Raw genomic sequence first — 11,359 nt, forward strand, 5'->3', positions numbered from 1 at the left:
CAGACTGGAATATGCAAGAATAGAACCTACCGGTGCCATTACCCTTGTTGCGCATTTCTCACCTTGCGGGGCTTTGCCTGCTTTGAGAATGATAGTGGCCGGAGACACTTCTAGGAATCTGGGGGAAACATTAAGTAAACTGAATAACGTAACCGTGGGAATAGGATGAGGACCATGAGAACCCTTGACCATCCGGGGGACTCCTAACTAAAAGCCGAGCCTGGATAGACTGAAGTGGGGTGTGGCGGACCCAATATGACATATGGCGTGGAAACAGCAATGGCTAACTTCAAGGTCCAGTTGTCGCCCAACATTTAGCTCATCCTGGGGTGACCCAGAGGCAAGACAAATGATGTGACCTGGTATCAGTGGTAGCTGAACCTAGACGATCCAGGTGACATACAACATTTAGCACGGCCTGGACGATCCAGGTGACATACAACATTAAACTCGGCCTGGACGATCCAGGTGACATACTACATAAAACTCGGCCTGGAAGATCCAGGTGACATCTACTACATTATCTGTACTCAGAGAGTTATCTGTGGTGTTACATAGGACTGCAGGTATCATCGACTACATTATCTGTACTCAGAGAGTTATCACTGTGTTATCTGTGGTGTTACATAGGACTGCAGGTGACATCTACTACATTATCTGTACTCAGTTATCACTGTTATTTGTGGTGTTACATAGGACTGCAGGTAATATATCCTACATTATATGTACTCAATTATCACTTATCTGTGGTGTTACATAGGACTGCAGGTGACATCTACTACATTATCTGTACTCAGTTATCACTGTTATCTGTGGGGTTACATAGGACTGCAGGTAATATATCCTACATTATCTGTACTCAATTATCACTTATCTGTGGTGTTACATAGGACTGCAGGTGACATCTACTACACTATCTGTACTCAGAGCGATATCACTGTTATCTGTGGTGTTACATAGGACTGCAGGTAACATCTATTACATTATCTGTACACAGAGAGTTATCACTGTGTTATCTGTGGTGTTACATAGGACTGCAGGTGACATCTACTACATTATCTGTACTCAGTTATCACTGTTATCTGTGGTGTTACATAGGACTGCAGGTGACATCTACTACATTATCTGTACTCAGAGAGTTATCTGTGGTGTTACATAGGACTGCAGGTATCATCGACTACATTATCTGTACTCAGAGAGATATCACTGTTATCTGTTGTGTTACATAGGACTTCAGGTGATATCTACTACATTATCTGTACTCTGTACTGCCCCAGTCCGGCCCCATACTTCAGGTCACACTGTACGTGTTCTGAATTCTGGGGCCTCACACCCATCTACTACATTATCTGTACTCAGAGAGTTATCACTGTGTTATCTGTGGTGTTACATAGGACTGCAGGTAACATCTACTAAATTATCTGTACACAGAGAGTTATCACTGTGTTATCTGTGGTGTTACATAGGACTGCAGGTGACATTACTACATTATCTGTACTCAGTTATCACTGTTATTTGTGGTGTTACATAGGACTGCAGGTAATATATCCTACATTATCTGTACTCAATCATCACTTATCTGTGGTGTTACATAGGACTGCAGGTGACATCTACTACATTATCTGTACTCAGAGAGTTATCTGTGGTGGGATTGTCTCGCCTATGTATTTGTACGGTTGGGGAGGGAATTATGGAGGATTTGCGGGTTTGGGGCTCTTTTCTTGATCAGTACAATGGTCGTTCGTTATTTATAGGGGACACAGTGGAGTCATTCGATTTTGAGCTTTATTCGGATGTGGCTGGAGGTGGTGGGTATGGTGTGTACTGTGGTGGGCAATGGTGCACGGGGAGGTGGCCCGCGGCTTGGGTAGAGAGGGGTTGGGTGAAGAATATGGCTCTGTTGGAGCTTTTCCCCATTGTGGTTGCAGTATTGTGTTTCGGGCCAAAAAGGTGAGGTTTCACTGCGATAACTTGGGAGTGGTTAATGCGATTAACGGGCTGTCAGCTTCGTCCCCTTTGGTGGTAAGGCTACTTCAGCGTTTGGTTTTGGAGTGCTTGTCCATCAATGCATGGGTGGTGGCGGTGCATGTACCCGGGGTTGACAACTGTATTGCTGACGCTCTCTAGTTCGCAGTGGTACCGTTTCCGGCGGTTGGCTCCAGAGCCGGAGGAGGAGGGGTTGGGCTGCCCGAGTTGTCTGTGGGAGCTGCTGGAGGAGCAGTGGCGGAGCTGATCCGAGCATCTTTGGCGCCCGGTACGTGGTGGTTGTATATGAATGCTTGGAAGTGTTGGGAGGATTGGTGTGTTAGGCTGGGCGTGATGGATGAGGACTTGGAGGTTCCGCTTCTGTTGTTCTTAGGCCAGTGCAAGGAGGAGGGGTGGGCGGTGAGTAAAATCAATGGTTATGTGGCTGGGTTGGCATTCGGTTTTAGATTGAGGCAGATGGAAGATTTCACAAAATCTTTTTTGGTGGCTCGGGCGTTAAAAGGCTGGCATAGGTTGCGTGTGGGGGTCGATTGCAGACGTCCAATGTCTTTTGAGTTGTTGGTGCGGGTTGGGGGTGCACTTGGGGCAAGTGTGCAGTTTGGAGTGGGAGGTTCGGTTGTTTCAATTGGCCTTCTTGTTAGCCTTTTTCGGGGCGCTGCGTTTGGGGGAGTTGGTTGCTCCATCAATCGGGCGCGCTGGCGGTTTGAGGGGGGATGATGTGAATCTGTTTCCAGATAGAGGTAGCTGAACGCGGCTCGACTGGAGCTTCGCGTGCCACGTACACCCACAGCTGAGGACGAGTAGGTACAATCAACTTCCCATTGGTTGAGAGAGTCCGTAAATACACACGGTCATGCCATCCTGGGAGACATAGCACACGGTCTCTTCTATTCAGGTGAGCCTTTTTCTTTTTCCTGCACGGCATCTGACCCAGGTGACATTCCATACCTGGTTTTATTGTGGCTTTTCACTCTCCACATTGCACTTGCAATATAAACCCTGTGTTCTTGCCGTGCAGGTTTAGTTTTTGACTGTTGACTCACCTGTGCACTAAGGTTACTACATTGCCTTTTGGTCATTTGTTGGTCATTGTACCACGCATTAATCCATACCCACATGCCTTACAATTGATCTGTGTGCTATCCCAGGGTGGTGCTTCTGTTCTGCTCCCATTCACTTTTTAATGGCATACTATTTACTTGTTTCTTTATCTATATCTTTATCTATATATTTTTTTTTTTATATATGTTACAATAAAATATATTTTCACTTCTGGTACTATGAGCTCCGTTCTCCTGTTTTTTTGCTATTTCACTCGGGAGCTTGTACCGAGTTACAAACTACGGGTGTCCTTTGTGGTCACTGTGACAAACTGCCATTTGCCACTGGGCATTGTAGAGGACTTATGGCTAGCCTCCTGCCCTACGACTATGGCCCCGGGACATATTACCTTCTTCCATACTGAACTTTCAGCTCCAGAGACTAAGTCCCGTTTGAAGATGGGACTTAGTCGTTTTTCTGCATGAAATTGACCGACCGCACAGCCCAAATCTATGGAAGTGTTTTGGGCAGGAAATTGTGCTTGCGGTCGGTCATAAAGGACTTCCACTAAACTTTTGATCCGCTGGAGGGATTTGTGTGATTTTTGGAAGTGTTTATGTTTGATTTATGCAGAGTTTAAATATGTAATTTTTATGGAGATGGAATGTATGGTTTTAAAGTTACCGTGTATGTTTAAAAACTGTATTTTTACTGTCTGTGATAGTTATGTTAATCCATAATTATATCCCAGACAGAAAGGAGGATTTTGTGTATTCGGGTGGGGATTCCTCTCCTATTGTTCCCGCATGTGTATTGGTGATCTCCCTTTGTCCTAGGAGATAATTGAATTGCACTTCGGGTGTCTCCAGGCAGAGAGGAGGAGACCATGATGCATTGTGGGGACCTGCATAAATACGGGCGGGTAGCCCTCAATAAAGAGTTCATGTTTTTCTAACCCTTCAAAACGCAGCCTTGTCTCGTTCTTGAGAGGGAAAATATGGGATCGTTACGCTGCTCTTTTTACCGCTGAACCCGACTCTACCTCTGGACCGCGTGGATGGGGTTATACCAGCTGCCCTCGTACCCAGCAGCTTGCCAGGAAAAGGACGTCCCCAACGGCTGATACCCTCTCACTATCTGGGATCCGTTACATTGGTGGCAAGCAGTGGGATGGCTTCCCTAGTGCGAGGAGCAGCATCCTGGGAACACCAAGCAAAACTGGACTATTGGTATAGTCACGTACGGTTTGACGCTATGCTGAAGAGGCGGTTGGCTATCTACGGGCCCCACCTAACAGAGGAAATTGTACCGGAAGTGAGGAGAGAACTGGCGGAGTATCTGCAGCAGGAAGCAGAATATCGGGCAGAGATGGCGAAGTATTCCGTCCCTGCGCCCCAGCAAAAACGTGAGTTACAGGGGGCCGAAGGTGTTGTCCTTCCCCCCCAGCGGCAGTGTGTACCCCAGGGGGCCGAAGGTGTCGTCCTTCCCCCCCAGCGGCAGTGTGTACCCCAGGGGGCCGAAGGTGTCGTCCTTCCCCCCCAGCGGCAGTGTGTACCCCAGGGAGCTGAAGGTGTCGTCCTTCCCCCCCAGCGGCAGTGTGTACCCCAGGGGGCCGAAGGTGTCGTCCTTCCCCCCCAGCGGCAGTGTGTACCCCAGGGGGCCGAAGGTGTCGTCCTTCCCCTGCAGCGGCAGTGTGTACCCCAGGGGGCCGAAGGTGTCGTCCTTACCCCCCAGCGGCAGTGTGTACCCCAGGGGGCCGAAGGTGTCGTCCTTCCCCCCCAGCGGCAGTGTGTACCCCAGGGGGCCGAAGGTGTCATCCTTCCCCCCCAGCGGCAGTGTGAACCCCAGGGAGCTGAAGGTGACGTACTTCCCCACCAGCGGCAGTGTGTACCCCAGGGGGCCGAAGGTGTCGTCCTTCCCCCCCAGCGGCAGTGTGAACCCCAGGGAGCTGAAGATGGCGTCCTTCCTCCCCAGCGGCAGTGTGTACCCCAGGAAGCTGAAGGTGTCGTCCTTCCTCCCCAGCGGCAGTGTGTACCCCAGGGGGCCGAAGGTGTCGTCCTTCCCCCCCAGCGGCAGTGTGAACCCCAGGGAGCTGAAGGTGTCCTCCTTCCCCCCCAGCGACAGTGTGTACCCCAGGGAGCTGAAGGTGTCGTCCTACCTCCCCAGCGGCAGCCTGTGTTTCAGGGAGAGGAGCGAAGCACCCTCTCTCCCCAGCGGCAGCTTACCATAGCAAGGGGAGACACCAATCTCCCAGACGGCGCAGATGGGACCGTGGTCTCTGCGCCTGACCTACCGGAATGCTGGACAGCCTGTCCAGATCCCCCACTACCCTCACCAGGACAACAGGAGGAGGGGGTAAGTACAAATTCCCCTCCCCAGTTAACTCCTAACGTGGCCTCAGGGTTAACAGAGGCGATGTTAACCCCTACTGACTCCCATGTTCCTCTGGCTACTGAGCCGGACTATGGTCTCAGCACCCCAGCAGAAGAGCTGGCAGCTGGGCAGAGTGCAGTCGGCCTCTGCCCTCCCTCAAGTCCCCACAGCATGTTGCCCCATCACCACAGCAAAATACCCAGGTGCAGTAACTGTTTCTTGTGGGTAGGTCACCCTTGTACCTGTTTGTTGTGGGTGGGCTACTCGGGCATCTGGTTACGGTGGGTTGGTGGATCGACTAACAGAGGCACTGACCGACAGAAGGTCAGGTGCCTGGTTAGTCTTCCCCCCAAAGGGGAGATGTGTGACAAACTGCTATTTGCCACTGGGCATTGTAGAGGACTTATGGCTAGCCTCCTGCCCTACGACTATGGCCCTGGGACATATTACCTTCTTCCATACTGAACTTTCAGCTCCAGAGACTAAGTCCCGTTTGAAGATTAGTCGTTTTTCTGCATGAAATTGACCGACCGCACAGCCCAAATCTATGGAAGTGTTTTGGGCAGGAAATTGTGCTTGCGGTCGGTCATAAAGGACTTCCACTAAACTTTTGATCCGCTGGAGGGATTTGTGTGATTTTTGGAAGTGTTTATGTTTGATTTATGCAGAGTTTAAATATGTAATTTTTATGGAGATGGAATGTATGGTTTTAAAGTTACCGTGTATGTTTAAAAACTGTATTTTTACTGTCTGTGATAGTTATGTTAATCCATAATTATATCCCAGACAGAAAGGAGGATTTTGTGTATTCGGGTGGGGATTCCTCTCCTATTGTTCCCGCATGTGTATTGGTGATCTCCCTTTGTCCTAGGAGATAATTGAATTGCACTTCGGGTGTCTCCAGGCAGAGAGGAGGAGACCATGATGCATTGTGGGGACCTGCATAAATACGGGCGGGTAGCCCTCAATAAAGAGTTCATGTTTTTCTAACCCTTCAAAACGCAGCCTTGTCTCGTTCTTGAGAGGGAAAATATGGGATCGTTACGCTGCTCTTTTTACCGCTGAACCCGACTCTACCTCTGGACCGCGTGGATGGGGTTATACCAGCTGCCCTCGTACCCAGCAGCTTGCCAGGAAAAGGACGTCCCCAACGGCTGATACCCTCTCACTATCTGGGTAGCCGTTACAGTCACATTGGGTGGGCACTGTTTTCCACCCTCCCCAGGGACACCCTTGGTCTGCTTTGCTTCTCTGTTTCCAGATAGATGGACAGGGAGGGTAGAGGGCGCCGGGTAGTGCTCTTTGGTATATCTGGGTGCATAATGTGTCCAGTGCGCTGTTTTTCAGGTGTTTGGTTTGGTCGGTAAGGGCGGGGTTGCGCCTTTACTGGTGCATGCAGATGGTTCGTTCTTGTCCAGGTATCAATTTATAGCAGTTTTTAGGAAATGTTTGGGTCAGTTAGGGTTAAGCCAGGAGGGATACTCAGGCCACTCGTTCAGAATAGGTGCCGCTACGGAGCCAGCGAGGTGGGGGTTAGGGGACGAGGTGATTAAGAGGATAGGCCGCTGGGAGTAGATTCCTTTCAGGTCGTACGTTCGTATGGATAGAGTGTGAGATTACGGTAGGGTTGGTTATTGTGCCTGTTTTTCCTTCTTGTTTCAGGTGCTGGGCCAGTTCTCGTATGGATTTTGGGACATTCCTTTGTATTCTGGGGAGCCGATCGGGCGGCAGTCCGGCCGGACGGTCGGCAACTTGGTTTTAGTCATTCGGAGACTTTGGTAAGATGGATTGGTCGACGGGGAATGGTTTGGGGGAGAAGTTCTACCCGAGTTTCACAGGTTTCTTCGGCAGGACAGGGCCCCGGATGTTCTAGTTTTGCACGTGGGGGGGATGATTTGGGTGCACGCCCGTTCCGTGAACTGGTAAGGGATGTGAAGTTTGACCTTTTGAGATTATGGTCGCTGTTCCCTGGAATAGTTACAGTATGGTCGGACATAGTTCCGAGGCAGAAATGGAGGGGGGCCCGGTCAGTGGAGGTTGTTAATAGAGCCTGGGTTAAGGTTAACCGTGCTATAGGGTGTCTTATGGCAAGAAATGGCACGGTGGTGGTGAGGCACTCTGAGTTGGAAAAGGGCGTTGGGGCCTTTTGGTGGTCAGATGGGGTGCACTTAAATGCAGTGGGGACGGACATGTGGAGCCTTGGCTTACAGGATGGAATCGAGGTGGCTTTGAGAATTTGGAGGGACATGCAGTCTTAAGGGAGTCAAGGCTGCGCGCCAGTGGCAGGGGGAGGTCCTTGGGGTTGGAGTTAATATCAAGTGGTGAGGATGGGAGCGCCCCACGGTTGCGGCTGGACTCCCATGGAGGCAAGTCGATTGTGGCTGGAATTGGGGGGCCATCAGTGCTGCCTCTGAGCTAGGATCAACGGCTGGAGGCAAGATAGACCTTCGTGCCGGGGCTCCAAGGATCTCCCTCTGTATTAGCCATTTAGGTGGTATATGCTGTTGCATATGAATGAAGGATTTGGGGAAATGGTTATGTTAAGTTATATTTTTAGATATTTATTTATTTTATAATAAACGGCTGCTGTGGCCAATTAAATCCAACTTGTTGTCCGAGTCTTATTGGGGGGACTCGGGAGGGTTGGTTAGGGGCCAGGGGCAGGAAGAAGGTTGGGTTGACGCAGCAGACCAGGTAGGTATTGGTTAAGGGGTCGAGTGGTTGGTAACCAATGCCCTCGTCATGTCTTCAGCAAGCGAAATGCATGCTCAATCGGATTCAGGTCCGGTGATTGACTTGGCCATTGCATAATCCACTTCTTTCCCTTAAAAAACTCTTTGGTTGCTTTTGCTGTATGCTTTGGGTCATTGTCCATCTGCACTGTGAAGCGCCGTCCAATGAGTTCTGAAGCATTTGGCTGAATATGAGCAGATAATATTGCCCGAAACACTTCAGAATTCATCCTGCTGCTTTTGTCAGCAGTCACATCATCAATAAATACAAGAGAACCAGTTCCATTGGCAGCCATACATGCCCACGCCATGACGCTACCACCACCATGCTTCACTGATGAGGTGGTATGCTTAGGATCATCATCTTGAGAGTTGACAGCAACAGATTCCAAATGCAAATGGCAGACTGGAAATGAACTCTGGACCTTTTATCTGCTCATTGTAATTGGGATAATGCGGGAATAACGCACACCGGAAGACAATTGTCCCATTACTTTTGGTTCCTTAACAAGTGGGAGGCACATATGCAAACTTTTGTAATTCCTGCACCGTTCACCTGATTTGGATGTAAATATCCTCAAATTAAAGCTGACAGTCTGCAGGTAAAGCACATCTTGTTTGTTTCATTTCAAATGCATTGTGGTGGTGTATAGAGCCAAAAATGTTAGAATTGTGGCGATGTCCCAATATTTATGGACCTGACTGTATATATACATACATACATATACACGTGGCAGCGTGTGTTTGTGCTTTAGGGTGCACCCCCCCTAATGCAATAGTCTGTGCACGCCTATGCATAGGATGTCTCTGTAGTAGTTCAGTTTGTCCTCCCTCTCAGCGGGTGTAAAAAAAGGCCCCCATTTTTGACCGGTAGCGAGGGTCCAACAAGGTGGAGAGACAGAAGTCATCCCTCTGCCGAATGGTAACAATTCGGCTGTCACTACGCAAGCAAGTGAGCATGCATCGGGCTATCTGTGTAAGTGACTCGGAGGGACTACCTGCCTCCATCTCCACTGCATACTGCCACGGTGTGTCCGGGTCCTCTGCCTCGTATTCCTCATCGCCCTGTATCTCCTCTGGCTGCTCCTGCTCCTCCTCTCCTGTCCCCTGAGTAGAAAAACCACCCATTTGGCTACACATTGCCTGCGCTCTAATGACCTCCTCCTCCTTCCAGTTCAGCCCCCACAGGGCTCATGTGGCCGTGAGATCTAGACGCCACGTCTCCTGTCCCCTGACCAGCCACATTTACCAGTATCTGTTCGAGGACAAGAAGCAGTGGAATGACGTCGTTCACGCCGAATACATTTTTAGTTTTCTATTGAAATACATCAGTAAAGATTTCACCACAAATATTACTGCAGCGCTGAACGCTGAATAAATTGTTTTTCTACCGAAATCCATCACTAAACGCTTTCACCACATATAACAGCAGAAGTGAAGTGCGTCTATATTTCTGTTTTTGCATTGAAATATTGAAATAGCCCACTAAAGGCTTTTCAGCACAGCAGCCCGATAACAAGTTGCTAGAAGGACAGAGAGGTATAATGACTATTTTGATCCCCAATCGTTCCCTGCACTTGTAAATCTCTTTCCTATCACTGTCCCTAGCGCCTCTGACCTCTCTCCCTGCACTAAGATGCTGTGAAGTAATTCCTCCCTAGCCTTTCCCTGCACTTGTAAATCTCTTTCCTATCACTGTCCCTAGCGCCTCTGACATCTCTCCCTGCACTAAAATGCTGTGAAGTGATTCCTCTCTATCCTTTCCCTGCACTTGTAAATCACTTTCCTATCACTGTCCCTAGCGCCTCTGACCTCTCTCCCTGCACTAAGATGCTGTGAAGTGATTCCTCCCTATCCTTTCCCTGCACTTGTAAATCTCTTTCCTATCACTGTCCCTAGCGCCTCTGACCTCTCTCCCTGCACTAAGATGCTGTGAAGTGATTCCTTCCTATCCTTTCCCTGCACTTGTAAATCACTTTCCTATCACTGTCCCTAGCGCCTCTGACATCTCTCCCTGCACTAAGATGCTGTGAAGTGATTCCTCCCTATCCTTTCCCTGCACTTGTAAATCTCTTTCCTATCACTGTCCCTAGCGCCTCTGACATCTCTCCCTGCACTAAGATGCTGTGAAGTGATTCCTCCCTATCATTTCCCTGCACTTAGAAATCGTTTTATCAGGTTTTTTCTCACAATGAGGTTTTTCCTATTGCTGTCCTTAGCGCCTTCTCACGTCTGTCCCTGCACTAAGAACGCTGGAAAATGTCTGAATCTAAGATGGCCGCCATATTTATAGGGCTGTGACATCACAGGGCTTGCTGCATGCATGGCATTATGGGTGATCCCGCCTTCCCAGACTTCCTTTCTCCATGTCCTCACAGGTGCAGCAGCCATTTTAGGAAAAATGTGATTCGTTACCACGAAGCGCGAGGAAATTCGCATTCGTTGCGTATCGAATTTTTTCTGAAATCCGGATCAAATTCCACTTGGTCAGCTTCAATTCGCTCATCTCTAGTCTTGACCTCATCTTGCTCTAGATAGGTAGATACAAAACACTTGGCTATATTCCCCAGCTTCCTGGTCTTCTCCGGGGCCGGACTCTCTGGATATTTTGCAAGCTCGTCCCTCCGATCAGTGGACGCCATATTCTGGAAGAGCAGGGAAGAGTGAACTCTCTACATGCTGTTACATTGGTTGGAACTTAGAGGGATTGTCTAGAATCTGGATACAAGGGATCCGCATTTGTTTTCTAGAAGCAGCGCCTCCCTTCTAGATGATTATGTTGGGTATTTTATTCAAATTCACTTAAAAGTACAAAGCTGCAATATCAAACAAAAAGGACCAGGAGGCGCTGTTTCCGGAAAAACAAGGACGAGCCCCCTTTTCAACCCTTTTTGGACGAACCCTTTAAAAATGTTCTTCAGTGCAGAAGACAAGTTTTCTATTCATATTGTAGGGCTGTTGGCCATCTCCATGGAAGCATCTAGTACAGATGTAGTGAAGGCCTCTGCTATGGGGCCCCTAGGGAGAGAGGGCCCAGCTCAGGGTGGTTGCATTATGTGTGTGTCGGATTTCTCCCACGCTCAGTAGTAATTGGCCCCGACAAGCAGCGGGCCCTTCTGTCCCCGGTGGGTGGAAAGCTGGGGAGACAATGCAGAGTAAGGGGCACTGGCGTTATGGCTATGGGGCTTCTTCTCAGATATGTCCACTCCTGCCCATCCCATGGGTAC

This window comes from Bufo bufo, chromosome 7, assembly GCF_905171765.1.
Source record: "Bufo bufo chromosome 7, aBufBuf1.1, whole genome shotgun sequence".
Classification (NCBI taxonomy): domain Eukaryota; kingdom Metazoa; phylum Chordata; class Amphibia; order Anura; family Bufonidae; genus Bufo; species Bufo bufo.